General features: G+C 36.8%; 1 long non-coding RNA gene across 2 annotated transcripts in view; it reads right to left on the bottom strand.

Annotated features, from left to right (window-relative positions):
- The window catches only part of Gm35335, a 34,464-nt gene that overhangs the window by 12,200 nt on the left and 9,291 nt on the right, over positions 1-12,973 (bottom strand). For both annotated transcript variants that reach the window (XR_869139.1, XR_377725.2), the window contains one exon: positions 4,515-4,722. This is a non-coding gene — a long non-coding RNA (predicted gene, 35335). The remainder of the gene's footprint in view (positions 1-4,514; positions 4,723-12,973) is intronic.

The following is a 12,973-nucleotide window of genomic DNA, read 5'->3' as shown; positions in this document are numbered from 1 at the left end:
GGACCTAGTTTCCCACAGTTTGGTCTCTTACATCTCCTCCTTTTTTCTTTATTTAAGTTAGGGGGTGGCCATGAAAAGAGGGTCGGTGAAGCATATGTCTTTGATCTCTTCCATGGTCCATGTCCAATACCGAGATAGCTAGGCCTTTTCAGGTCCTAGGTGGACAAGGTCCCTGTTTTAGCCTATGTGAGCTGCCCCCAACTCCTGGCACCATGAATTATTCCAATGACTTGATCAGGCCACTGGTAGCCATGATGGTCACCCACACAGTGGACCCACAATAATCCTGTCATTGGGCAACCTTGCAGCCAATAGGTGGAGTGCATCTGGCTCGTGGCACCATGAGATCCCTTCATTGGTAACTCCACAGCTTATGGCCCTCAGCCACTATAAGATCCGGATGTCACCCCATCCATCATTGCTGTTTCCCACAGCTTATGGAACCAAGAAGGCTCCATTTCTGGAGCAAGGGTGGAGAAATGAAGGCCAATGGCTGCTCCCTCTGCATCGTCGGATGAGAGGTCTTCAGCTGAGTCTCTGAAGTCTTGTTGATGGTAGTTGACTGCAACTGTTTTGTTTAAAGCAGAATTAATCTGTAACTTAAGAAAACTGGTTAATCTGTTGAAAACCCAAGGGCCAAATGAAAAAAAGCAACAGAATGTCCACGAAGGGTCCCAAAAGGCTAGGAAGCAAGGTTGTGAGCCAGGGTTTGATTACACACTTCAAATAGGGGTGAGCGGGGAAGCATCTGGGGTGCTAAAAGACCGAGAACAATACCAGATATTTGACCAAGAGTCAGCCCTTCTTTAGACTTCAGATGTCATCTCAGAAAGGAAGTACCATTGGTGGCAATCACCTCTCCAAAAAGGTCTATTCCTTCATATAAAGGAGGCTGGCATGAATAACAAATCCAACAATCCCTAGCAAGGGTAGAATTGATCTCATGAATGGCTTGTATTGAGGCATTAACCATGGTAACAATAAGTTCTACCATACATAACTATAATAAGAATTCTAAACTTACATTGTTAAGCTTGCCCTGAGATTTCTAACTCTATGTAGTGGATAGTAAAGCCTGATTTCTTTCAATATCTATCTTACAATACTAGAGGCAATTCTGAATGTCACTGAGTAGGCAACATTCTTCTAATATCTGAAATCTCTGCCTTTGTAGACTTAATATTTGCTATATCCTGCTTTATTTATGAGACTACTAGTTCTAAGGCATTAACCTTTGCCTCCAATTTTTTATCTACAATAAGTTGCTCTAACAAAGCTATGGAAACTTTCTTATGCATATCATTAACAAATTAAGCAGTATGTAGCTGATGATCTGAAGCTGTGGTAGATATTGAAATTAAAATTGCAATTAAAGCAGTAGATCCTAAAATTGCTCATTTGACCTTTTTCTGTTTGCATTCCCGGATTTTTAAACCAAGGATCATTTCCTAACTCTAACAGGCAGCAAAACATAAACAGGTGTCTTTAACAAAATCATGACAGCAGATTCCTTATCTACATTAGGATATACACAATTAGTTAATTGACAACAATTACAATGAATATGAAAAGATTTGTCAAGATTGGTGATCTTAACTCTTAAAATTATCTAACAATATAGCATATAAATAAGTTACACAAGCTTTCACAGCTATAGGGGAGTTGGCCTGAATGGCCAAAAACAGTGTCTCTGCTGAAATCTTGTCAAATACACTGTAGCAGTCCCTCTGCCTCATGGGTCATCAATTTTAATTGTCCCCAAGTTGACACAAGGTTGGCTCTCCTTGCTGTAGCCCATGGCAGAGAAAGGAAGTTTCTTCATCTTGTTTGCAAGTGGCTGCTCTCCCTGATTTCTCTTTCTCTGTATGTTCAACACAGCTTTCCTGTCACCACTGTCAGGGCACTCAGGAACTCACAGGCCAGCCTATCACATGAATCATTCTGGAAGCTAGCATGCTTCTGCAGCATTCTGTGGAAAAAACAGAGACACTGCCCCCTCTCCCCCATATTAACTCTCTGTTCAGGATCATGCCATGTGTCAATAAGTAGATCCTTTTCATCTCACCTAGACATAATTATATCTAGTTTTAAGATACTATAAGGCATTTATTAAGTTCTTTGACATCCAAATTTCAAAATTCTTAAAAATAAAAGTATGATTTATATAATGTGCACGGGGGTATAATTTCTCCCCTTCTTTGTTTTTAAGAAGATGCAAGCTTGAGAATTAATAGCATCTGAGGGATGAACAATTTTAAGCAATTGTAAGCTCTGAGATATAATATTGACTATTAATATACAACTTAAAGTTTGATTTTTCAACATTTTAAAACATCATCTACAACACACAATTTAATTATCTGTGCTGAAACAGGAAGAAACTCAAAAGAATAAGTGTGTGATCCAATTCACATATACTTTTCTCCCATAGAAGGGCTGTTTTTAAACACAGTAAATGGGATGCATGCATGCATGAATTTATAGAAGATATAGAAGCATGCATAAAAACAATTTTTTACTATCTTAGGATAATTATCAATTTTACTTAAAATGATGGTATGCAATAGATCGAACATCAATATTCTGTAATAACCAAATTAATGGCTGTTTGGAACAGACACTTAGGTTCTTAAGACACAATTTTTGTTATAGTTTTTCTAAAATATATTAATTTATCTTATAACTCTTTGTTAGCACGGCAGCGGCCTTGGTCTTAATAGGATGTTAAAACTTTACTTTGAGGTGAAGAAGGATGATTTTTACAACAATGTTTTCTCTTGCCAAAGATCTGTTGTGGGCACATAAATAAAATGAGCAGGTGATATTTAATTACCAATGATTATAATTGATAACAATTGATCACATAAGTTTCCTCTGCTTTCTGTGAAACTTTCTTGTTTCTCACCAGTGATTTTGAATCTCACTGGATAACACCTAGCAAAGGTTTAAGTCGCTTTAAGGCCTCAAGATGAGGTCTTAGCCAATTAACATCTCCTGGAAGCTTTTGAATATAAAATTTTGAAGCAAATTAATTTTTCTGTCTTAGATTTTCTGTAACACAATTTTCTAATATAGCTAAAAACCCTAAGTATTAAAAGATATTGCCTCTGAATCTTACCTGGAGCAAGAGCTACTCCCCAAAACTTAAAAGCTCATTGTGTGAGAGCTAAAAAGCATTAGTAACTAAAATACTTTTCACTTAGGAAACGATATCCATACACAAATAAGCAAACTCTGTACTCTATAACTTTATATAAAGTAGGAAAGTCAAATTGCAATGTCCTGATAAATTCCACAGCCTGATTGACCTTTTATAAACTTTGAACTTAAACTTTATTTAGAACAACATCTGGCTTGGTCTGCAACAAGGCTCTTTTTTGCTAAAAGGAAGAGAGGGAGAGTTGAGGTCCCAGGAACTTCCCTAGTCAAGGTTTGTGAAACAAAAGAAGTGCCACACAAGCCTCACTGAGGCTGCTCCCCTCCACGCTCAGTGTCAACCCAAACATGTCTTTATCCCTATATTGAAGTATCTTTAAAGACCTGTTTTTCTGGGTTCATTCAGGCCACATGTTGTTTAGAATACCTCCAACCCTGAGTTCCCGATTTTAAGTTAACTTTCTGTTACAAGCAAAAGGCTGCGTGCACCTTTAAGAGCTGCTTGTGTAGATAATCAGCCTCTAGCCGAGCTTTTCCAGCTGTACTTGACTCCCAGCCACAGTACAGTTGTAACTTATCAGTTTCTGCTATGCAAATTGAGACTGCCTTTTAACAAGTTAAAATAATCAAAGGATGGACAGCCAGCAGATAAAGTTTTAACCATTTATTTGTCAACACGAAACACAGAACAACAATCATTCAAACAACAAAACCAAAACAAATATAATAGACAGACATATGGACAAATGGTGCACCAAGGACAGACAATAGACAGAGAGGGAATAGAACTTGATGTCTCAAAGGGACCCAGATGTCCTAACCAGAACTAAGAATATCTCCATAGGATCCAGAGAGGAAGCAGGACGTCTGCCAATTTCCTTCTGTCCCTAGGAGAGCTCTGAAAAAGGTTATTTTCATTTTCTCTCTTTTTTGTTAAAAGGTCCCAAACAGGGGATAACTGCTTTTCTGAATATTATTCTCTCCCTCTCATGTTCAAACTCTAATTATTTATCTCCTTCTTCCGGGAATTCTGCCAGAGAAGGGAGAGGAGGCACAGTGGTAGCTTCTGATTGTTACTCCCCAATAAGAAAAGATGGTTGCAGGGACTGCATCGGGACCCTCATTAGCTAATTTATCATTTAAATCTCTGCCTACCTTTCACCATTTTTTACGGTGTATCTCTGCCCTGTCAATGTTAAACTAGGGGCATGCTTGATCTATAAAAATAAAAAAAGTTTATCAAATCGTTTTTCTTACCTCTAACTCCCCTTTCCCTGAGTGAAGTTTTCAGGTCTCTGATGAAGACCACTTCCTTCCACAGCTTAGTTCCTGTTTCTTAGCAGAGAGGAATTACTCACCGAGGACACTTTCTCCTATGAGCAGTAGGAGCATTCATTCCTCAAACAACGTATGCTTCTTATTCTTCTAGTCACAATGAACTTCTCTTGGAGCTAGTCTCCATAGTCTCCGCTGGGCAAAGGTCTGTGCCTCAAGCCCCACGTTGTCAGCGCCACATGTCCTGTCTAGCAGTACTTAGTTATTCCGTGGGTCAAGGAGGACTGAGGCCTGCAAGAGAAGCAGGCAGAGAAAGGGGAAAGAGACCAAGCAAAGAGTTATCAAGGTCTGTTTAATGAAGGCTAAGAGCCAGGTTATAAGCACACAGTGAGAGAAAATAGGGAGGGGTCGAGGGGCATAATAAAATACAGAGAAATTGACGGACATCTGGGGCGGATGCCGATTACAGGCTTCTTGCAGCTTGTCTTGGAATGTAGGCCCTGAAACAGTCCTGAGAGGCCTTCAAACATTCTGTAGTTTATCTTGGAATGCCATAAACAGTCCCAGGCACCAAATGGAGATATGGAGGATGAGGTGTAGCTGCCTTAATCTAAGCAGTTCTAGACACCAAGTGAAGGATGGGGGTGAAGCTGGAAGTCTCAGGCACCAGGTGGAGACAATGAAGGGGTGGGTGACATAATTCCCTTCAAAGGGTCAGCTGGATCTTTAGGGTGAGTGTTACTGGCGGGACCTAGTTTCCCACAGTTTGGTCTCTAACAGGCATGATGTGTATTTAATCATTTTGGATTGTCATAGCCATGATTGTTTGATTTGTATTCTTTTTTATTTATTCTTAAGATTGTTTTTCTACAGTGGTGTCATTTTAGCATTGGGTATATATCATGAAATATATATAGGAATCTATCTGATTGATATATATATATATATACATATATATGCATATGTATATATATATGTATATATGTATGTATGTATATATATATATATATATATATATATATATATATATATATACATACACATACATATACTGGTATTTGTAACACAGTAATCAGACTTCTCAAGTATTAAGGTACTAACTTTCACTATATAATATTGACGTTCCCTACACTATTCATATCAATATTTATATATCATAGTTTCTTTACTGTATATACTCATTAAGATGAAATCGTTGTAAAAATAATATGAATGTATATAAGGTATATAAATCTTATAAATCCATAGACACACGATGATACCTATACTTAAAACAGCTATGAAGGACAAAAAGATTTGCGACTACAGGTCATAAGCTCATAAAACCTATGACTGCCATTGTGCTAAATTGACCTGATATTAAACAGACTGTCAGTAGGATCATTATTCCTGTAGATTTGTATGTTTTTCAAACCCTATGAGAAAAGTTTCTTCTTGTACTAGACAATGATAAACATAGAAACACGTAACTGGTCAAGATATAGAAAATAAGAGATTCTGGAGTTCCCATCCTTAAATGAAATATCTCAGTCACACCATCTCCTCACATAGCTCAATTATCATTGTGAAAGGAGATGGAAAGGGACTATGAGCCAGAAGCAGAAAATGTAGAGAGCAGACATCTTTTCTGGAATTAGCAAGACAGTTGAAAATCTTAGTTCTCTTATTTCATCTGTAATTTTGATTCTTTCTCCCTCTCTACTGTTTTGGTGTCTTGTTCTTTCCTTTTATACCAATGCCTTCACGTTCATTATTATGTTATTAGTATGGTATCTTGCTACACCCACTCCAGTTGTTACTGGCTTGACAGGCTTAGAATCCTGGAAGCTTCCTGAGGCAAAGAGTTTCACGGAAACTTAGTCTCCTGAAACCTTGGCATCCCACATAACAAATGCTCAAAACTTGTCTTTGGGAATGGATCTGTGTGCTTTCATTCAGTATTGTTTTATAATAGGTGCCTCCAAGCAATTACTTGCCAAACACCTAAGCAAAATCAAACTTTGTTCCTGGCCTTCACCAATGCCACATATGGTCCTTGAGTCGACCCTGGGATTGGAATTCAGTAAGAATGTTGCCTATTCTGTGACATTCAGAATTGCCTCTAATATTGTAAGAGAGATAGTGAAAGAAATCAGGCATTACTATCTACTACATAGAGTTAGAAATCTCAGGGAATGCTTAGCAAAGTAACTTTATAATTCTTATTATAGTTATGTATGGCAAACTACACTACGTATTAGTAGAAATTCACCCCACACTATCACTTAGAATAAAAGCCAAGTTGCTCCCATTTACAGGAATTTACAGTGGTTTAGGAAGTAGATCAGGTTGTGGCTTTAGAGTATTGCATTATTCATGAGAAGGTTAGCTAGAACAAGACTCCCTAATTAGAATTATGGCTTGGGCATGAAAACCCTTGCCCTGGGAGTGTAAAGACCTCACATCTGGCTTCTAAGAATATAGCTGACCTTAGATAGAGCTGACTTTGTCTCAGTAATTTTATTGCCCAGTTGCTGCCAGTCTTTGTGTTTGCATCCCTCTGTTTTGTGTAAGAGTCATTAAGCATCAATTAACCTCATTGTACCTTGCCGATGTGCCACCTGATTTCCCTATTTTTTACTGTATTAAAAGTTTGATGCTCAATTTGACAAATTACATTCAGATACAGCCCACTTCCTTGTGTTTGAATTTGTCTGTCATACATGCCAACTCCTGCCCACCTGGAACCCCAAGTTCTCCCATGGATTGAGGGGGACTGAGGCCCGTCTGCAGAAGTATCTTTCTTGATTTTTTAAAATTCTAAATCATTTAGATCTATAAATTTTTCCTATATATTCCTTTACTTTCCCATAAAATGTCAGCATTGCTTCCTTGTGTCCCATAGTTTTCAATATTTTGTGTTTTTATTTTCATCCAGTTCTAAAAATAAAATTTCTTTTCTCTTGATTTCTCCCATACACAGTTTTTAATCTATTAATATTATGTTGTAATTTAATGAGTTTGCATATAATCTGTTGTTTCCCTTAATGTTGAAGTTTAGCTTGAATTTATGGTGGTCAAACATAAAGGAGGATGTGATTTCTAATTATTTAAGTTTGTTGAGTACTATTTTGTGACCTAATATGAGGTTATTTAGAGGCAATTTCTATGGGGCATTTGAGGAGAATGTGTATGTTTTAGTGTCTGCATAAAATATTATGATGGTATACGTTACATCCATGTGTTTTATGTAGTTGAACTCATGCAAACCTGGTGAATGTACAATATTAGTGTAGATTGTGGGATACACAAATTGGTTGACTTTTGGAGCTGGCTGTGAAGTGTCATTTATGTTCATGGAGTAGTACTTTATTTAATTTGTATTTGCATATAAGTATACCTATAGAAAGGGAATGGAGGATAGTTTTTCAGCATCATTGGACATTATATCAATATTTAAATTGAATCCTGTAGAGTAAGTAGCATAGTCCTGAAATTCCAGCTACACTAGGGTAGAGAAAGTTATATCATAAATTCTAGGCCAACTCATACAATTCAATGATTCTTTCTTTCAAATTTATTTATTTTAAAGGTTTACTTATTTTTAATTCAGGTGAGACAATGTCTTGCCTGCATACATATGTGTGACACTAGCTTCCTGAATTTTTGGTTCCCATTGTCTACAAGGTTCTTTTCTATATATCTCTGAGGTATAGGCTTTTGTGTCTCTGAACTGCTTGTTCAATTGTCTCAAGCTTTATATTCTACAGGAGGCTGCCTGCCACCACTAGATGTCCCTCCAACTTTCAACATTCCCTCTAAATTTATATAGGAGGGAATGGGATACTTGAGAAGCTCAAGGAACAATCTAAGGTGGGAAAAGATCACATGTAGAGGTGAAAAAACACAAAAATAATTCTAAACTGCTCTTAAGTGCTCCTTGTGATGGTGTAAAAGGGAGTAAATAGCCACTGGGGGTGGGAATGGATCTAAGCAGAAAACTGAAGAAAGAGAGATGTTCTTTCTGTAAATCTGCCTGCAAGCTGTGTAGAGATCTTGAGAGTGTAAGGTAAGTTTTCTGGCAAAATAGGTGCTTTAGAGTTATAGCTGTTCATTGAAAGCAGGCATGCATCCATAGTACTGTTAGTAACCCCAATAAAAATGTCATTCTTTCTTCAAATTGGACAGTGGTGCAGTGTTTTCTGCCATGGGCTCTCTTTCTCAGGCGTGTAGACTTGTTTGTTGCATCTCTGCAGGGATAGGCTGTTTTGCTGCTTTATCCATCTGTGCTTCTCTATGTCGTTGTTACACTTCCTCTGGGCACGTTATTCATTTTCTACTGCACTGACTTCTTTCATTTTCAAGCATGATTCACACAGAAAATAATTTGAATTCTTTTTTTTTAAATAAATGTGTTTATTCTATTTAAAGACAACAATAACAAAAAATTTGACACAGATCATACCACTACAAACTATTTAGATTTTTTTGAACTTCTAGAAATCAATTTTGTTAAAGTATACTCAAACTTTTGTAGGTTTTGTTTGTTTGCTGCTTGCTTGTTTGCTTGCTTTAGTAGACAAGGTTTAAACAACTCCTCCTTCCAAATTAAGGGGTGTGGAGAATGAGGAAAAAAAAAAAGGGGGAGTGGGTGGGTAGGGGAGGAGGGGTGGGTGGCTATGGGGGACTTTTGGTATAGCATTGGAAATGTAAATGAGCTAAATACCTAATAAAAAATGGAAAAGAAAAAAACCAAAAAAACAAAAAACAAAAAAAAAAGAAAAGAAAAAAAATAATTTGAATTCTATTGCTGTTTTTATAGCCGATAAATTATACATCTTGAAGGTTTAGCACAAAATGTGTGTGTGTGTGTGTGTGTGTGTGTGTGTGTGTGTGTGTGTGTGTGTATGTTTCTATGGTTATTTGATGACTGTGTGAAGAAAGTGCTTATAGCCACTATAGCATGAAATATAACGTTCAAGTAAAATATGGTACATCTAAGAAAATCACAAATAATTACATCCTGCTATGTATGTGTAAAACAATAACTCAATAAATTAGCTCCAATAGACACAGGATATACATTCACCTTCATATTAGGGATATTTAAAAGAAAGAATATTTTTTCTATCTGTTGAGTGTTACCTAATGATGTCACCCAAATGGCATGCAAGTATCTGCAGAGTTATAACTGATAAAGAAGGTTGAAGATATTTGGGTAAAGAAAAACAAAGCTGTGCTAGTCATGATACTCAAGAGCAGGAATTCATCAAAAAACATTTTTTTTTCATTCTGAAGAGTAATGGGAGATGGGTCTCTTGGGGTAGATATGAAAAATTTGTTGGAAAATGTTGGGAGATAATTGCTACTATTGTCTCCCATATTATTTTTTACACAATCACATAAATGCACACACACACACACACACATACAGAGAGAGAGACAGACAGACAGAGACAGAGAGACAGAGAGACACAAAGACACAGAAACACAAACAGGGAGAAAACAGAGAAATAAAAAAATAAAAACAGGAAATAAGTCTCATCTCATGCTGTTTGAAAACTTCATATTTTGATTAGTTTCATATACTATCTATCTATATAAAGAGAGAAATAGAAAATAGATGTGTTGTTGTTGTTAAAAGTTCTACATAGTGTACATTTTGTATTGTTTTGCTGTTAGCTAATCATAGATCTCAAAAGTAGTTAATGCTGGGACTAAAGGCATATGCTTAAATCTGGGAGACTCAGGGAACATTATCACATTTCATAGCTTTCCTAAGCTTTATAGGGAGTTCAATATCAGCTTGTGCAACTTAATCAAACCATTTGCTTTAAAAAAGAGAATGGACAGGGGTAGAGATGAGGTTAGCATTGTGTTCAATGGTATAGTTTTTGCACTGGGTTCAAACCTCAATTATGGAAAGCAAAGGAAAAGGAAGAAAATAATTCATCTGGTTGGAATGAAGTAATTGCTCAATCTAAAATTATCACATTAAATCATAAAGTTGATAACCGAATCCAAAAACACATTAAAGCAATCATCCATCCTGACCAAGTAGGTTTTATTCCAGGGATGCAGGGATGGTTTAATATATGAAAATCCATCAATGTAATCCATTATATAAACAAACTCAAAGACAAAAACCACATGATCATCTCGTTAGATGCGGAAAAAGTATTCAACAAGATCCAATACCCATTCATGATAAAAGTCTTGGAAAGAACAGGAATTCAAGGCCCATACCTAAACATGATAAAAGCAATCTACAGCAAACCAGTAGCCAATACCAAAGTAAATGGTGAGAAGCTTGAAGCAATCCCACTAAAATCAGGGACTCGACAAGGCTGCCCACTTTCTCCCTACCTCTTCAACATAGTACTTGAAGTCCTAGCCAGAGCAATTCGACAACAAAAGGAGATCAAGGGGATACAAATTGGAAAATATGAAGTCAACATATCACTTTTTGCAGATGATATGATAGTATATATAAGTGACCCTAAAAATTCCACCAGAGAACTCCTAAACCTGATAAACACCTTCGGTGAAGTAGCTGGATATAAAATTAACTCAAACAAGTCAATGACCTTTCTCTACACAAAGAATAAACAGGCTGAGAAAGAAATTAGGGAAACAACACCCTTCTCAATAGTCACAAATAATATAAAATATCTTGGCGTGACTCTAACTAAGGAAGTGAAAGATCTGTATGATAAGAACTTCAAGTCCCTGAAGAAAGAAATTAAAGAAGATCTCAGAAGATGGAAAGATCTCCCATGCTCATGGATTGGCAGGATCAACATTGTAAAAATGGCTATCTTGCCAAAAGCAATCTACAGATTCAATGCAATCCCCAGCAAAATTCCAACTCAATTCTTCAACGAATTAGAAAGAGCAATCTGCAAATTCATCTGGAATAACAGAAAACCTAGGATAGCAAAAACTCTTCTCAAGGATAAAAGTACCTCTGGTGGAATCACCATGCCTGACCTAAAGCTTTACTACAGAGCAATTGTTATAAACACTGCATGGTACTGGTATAGTGACAGAGAAGTAGACCAATGGAATAGAATTGAAGACCCAGAAATGAACCCACACACCTATGGTCACTTGATTTTCGACAAGGGAGCTAAAACCATCCAGTGGAAGAAAGACAGGGTGTGTTGGTGGTGGGGGGTAGCTTCCCTCTTTATAAGCACAGACTCTTAATAAACTTGGGGGCCTTGATCAGATAAATTTGTCTTGGTCTCATTCTTCTCTTGCAGTCTAAGTCTTTTTCAGCCCCAGCCTGCCTTTCAGGAGTACCCAGTCCATGTAACTATAGATTCGTGCCTGAACCTGGGACCTAAAAATGGTGGGATACACGGAGGGACCTCTGTCTTATGTGGAGCTCCATGAGAAGGAAAGAATAAGAAGATTGTATCGGGCACAATGAGCAACACGTGTTTGTGCTAGCACTGGTTTTAAACTTTGTTTTTTGAAGTGTTGCTGGAGGTGGGATAGGATATGGGCTAAGTTGGAACAGTGCTGACCCAGCTCTAATTCCACTTAGGGTTTGGCTGTGAAATATAAGATGAGAAACTTCAAAACAGGAGGTTGTCCGCAGTCAAGAACTGCATTAGGCGAGAGAAGTAGGGCTTAAAATAATAAAATAAAATAAAATAAAATAAAATAAAATAAAATAAAGGAAAATGGATTTCAAAAATCTCCCAGGGACACAGGAAAATCCGAAGATGCCTGGACTTCTCTCTGGCCTCTATAGGAGAAGTACTCTACCCTCTTTGTATTGTCTAGGTTTGGTGCACCAATCTGTCCAAATGTCAATTCATGTCTGTTTTGTTTTGTTTCATTGTCTGAATGACTGAATGTTCTGTGTTTCGTGTTGGAAAATAAAAATTGCTAAATCTTTATCTGCTGATTCAGCAAAGCCCGAGAGTGGCCCAAACTTTAGCCAAGAATCAATCACAGCAAGAGAGCCACTGCTGAAAAACTATCTTTTTTTTTTTTTAAGGGAGTCTGCAACCTCTTAGTTCTAGGCAAATAAACTGATAGTTTTTTTCCTAGAAAATTCTCTGAAATCATAATTATTGTGTTTAGCAAGTGACAAAGTGTTTTTTTTTATCTTATAATTATAGCTAGAAAAAGTTAAATTCTTTGATTGGTCTAAATTTATAAGATTCGTGTAGCTGTTTCATTCTTTTTTTTTTTTTTTTTTTTAAACTGGTCTTAAAGGTGTAATATGCTCTACATTTCTTCATTATAGAGTATTAGCTTATACGTTATTGGGTATGATTAAAACAGTGTAACATTGGTAGCAAGACAGTTTAAATTGGTAACTCAGGGTTGGAATCTTTCAAACACGTGGCACAAAGCAGGCCAAAAAGCTAGACCTCTAAGGATACTTGTAGTTGAGATAATATTTAATGTGATTCTTATCCTAGAAAGTATACTTATAAAGATAAGATTTAAAACAATGTCTCTTTAATGAAGCATTAAAAATTGCACTGTCATGCATTCATAGTTGAATTGGCAACCAAATTCGTAACATGATAGTGATTTTCTA

This window comes from Mus musculus, chromosome 6 (genome assembly GCF_000001635.26).
Source record: "Mus musculus strain C57BL/6J chromosome 6, GRCm38.p6 C57BL/6J".
Classification (NCBI taxonomy): domain Eukaryota; kingdom Metazoa; phylum Chordata; class Mammalia; order Rodentia; family Muridae; genus Mus; species Mus musculus.
The sequence above is the reverse complement of the archived record's forward strand: the minus strand, read 5'-3'. Positions and strand labels throughout refer to the sequence as shown.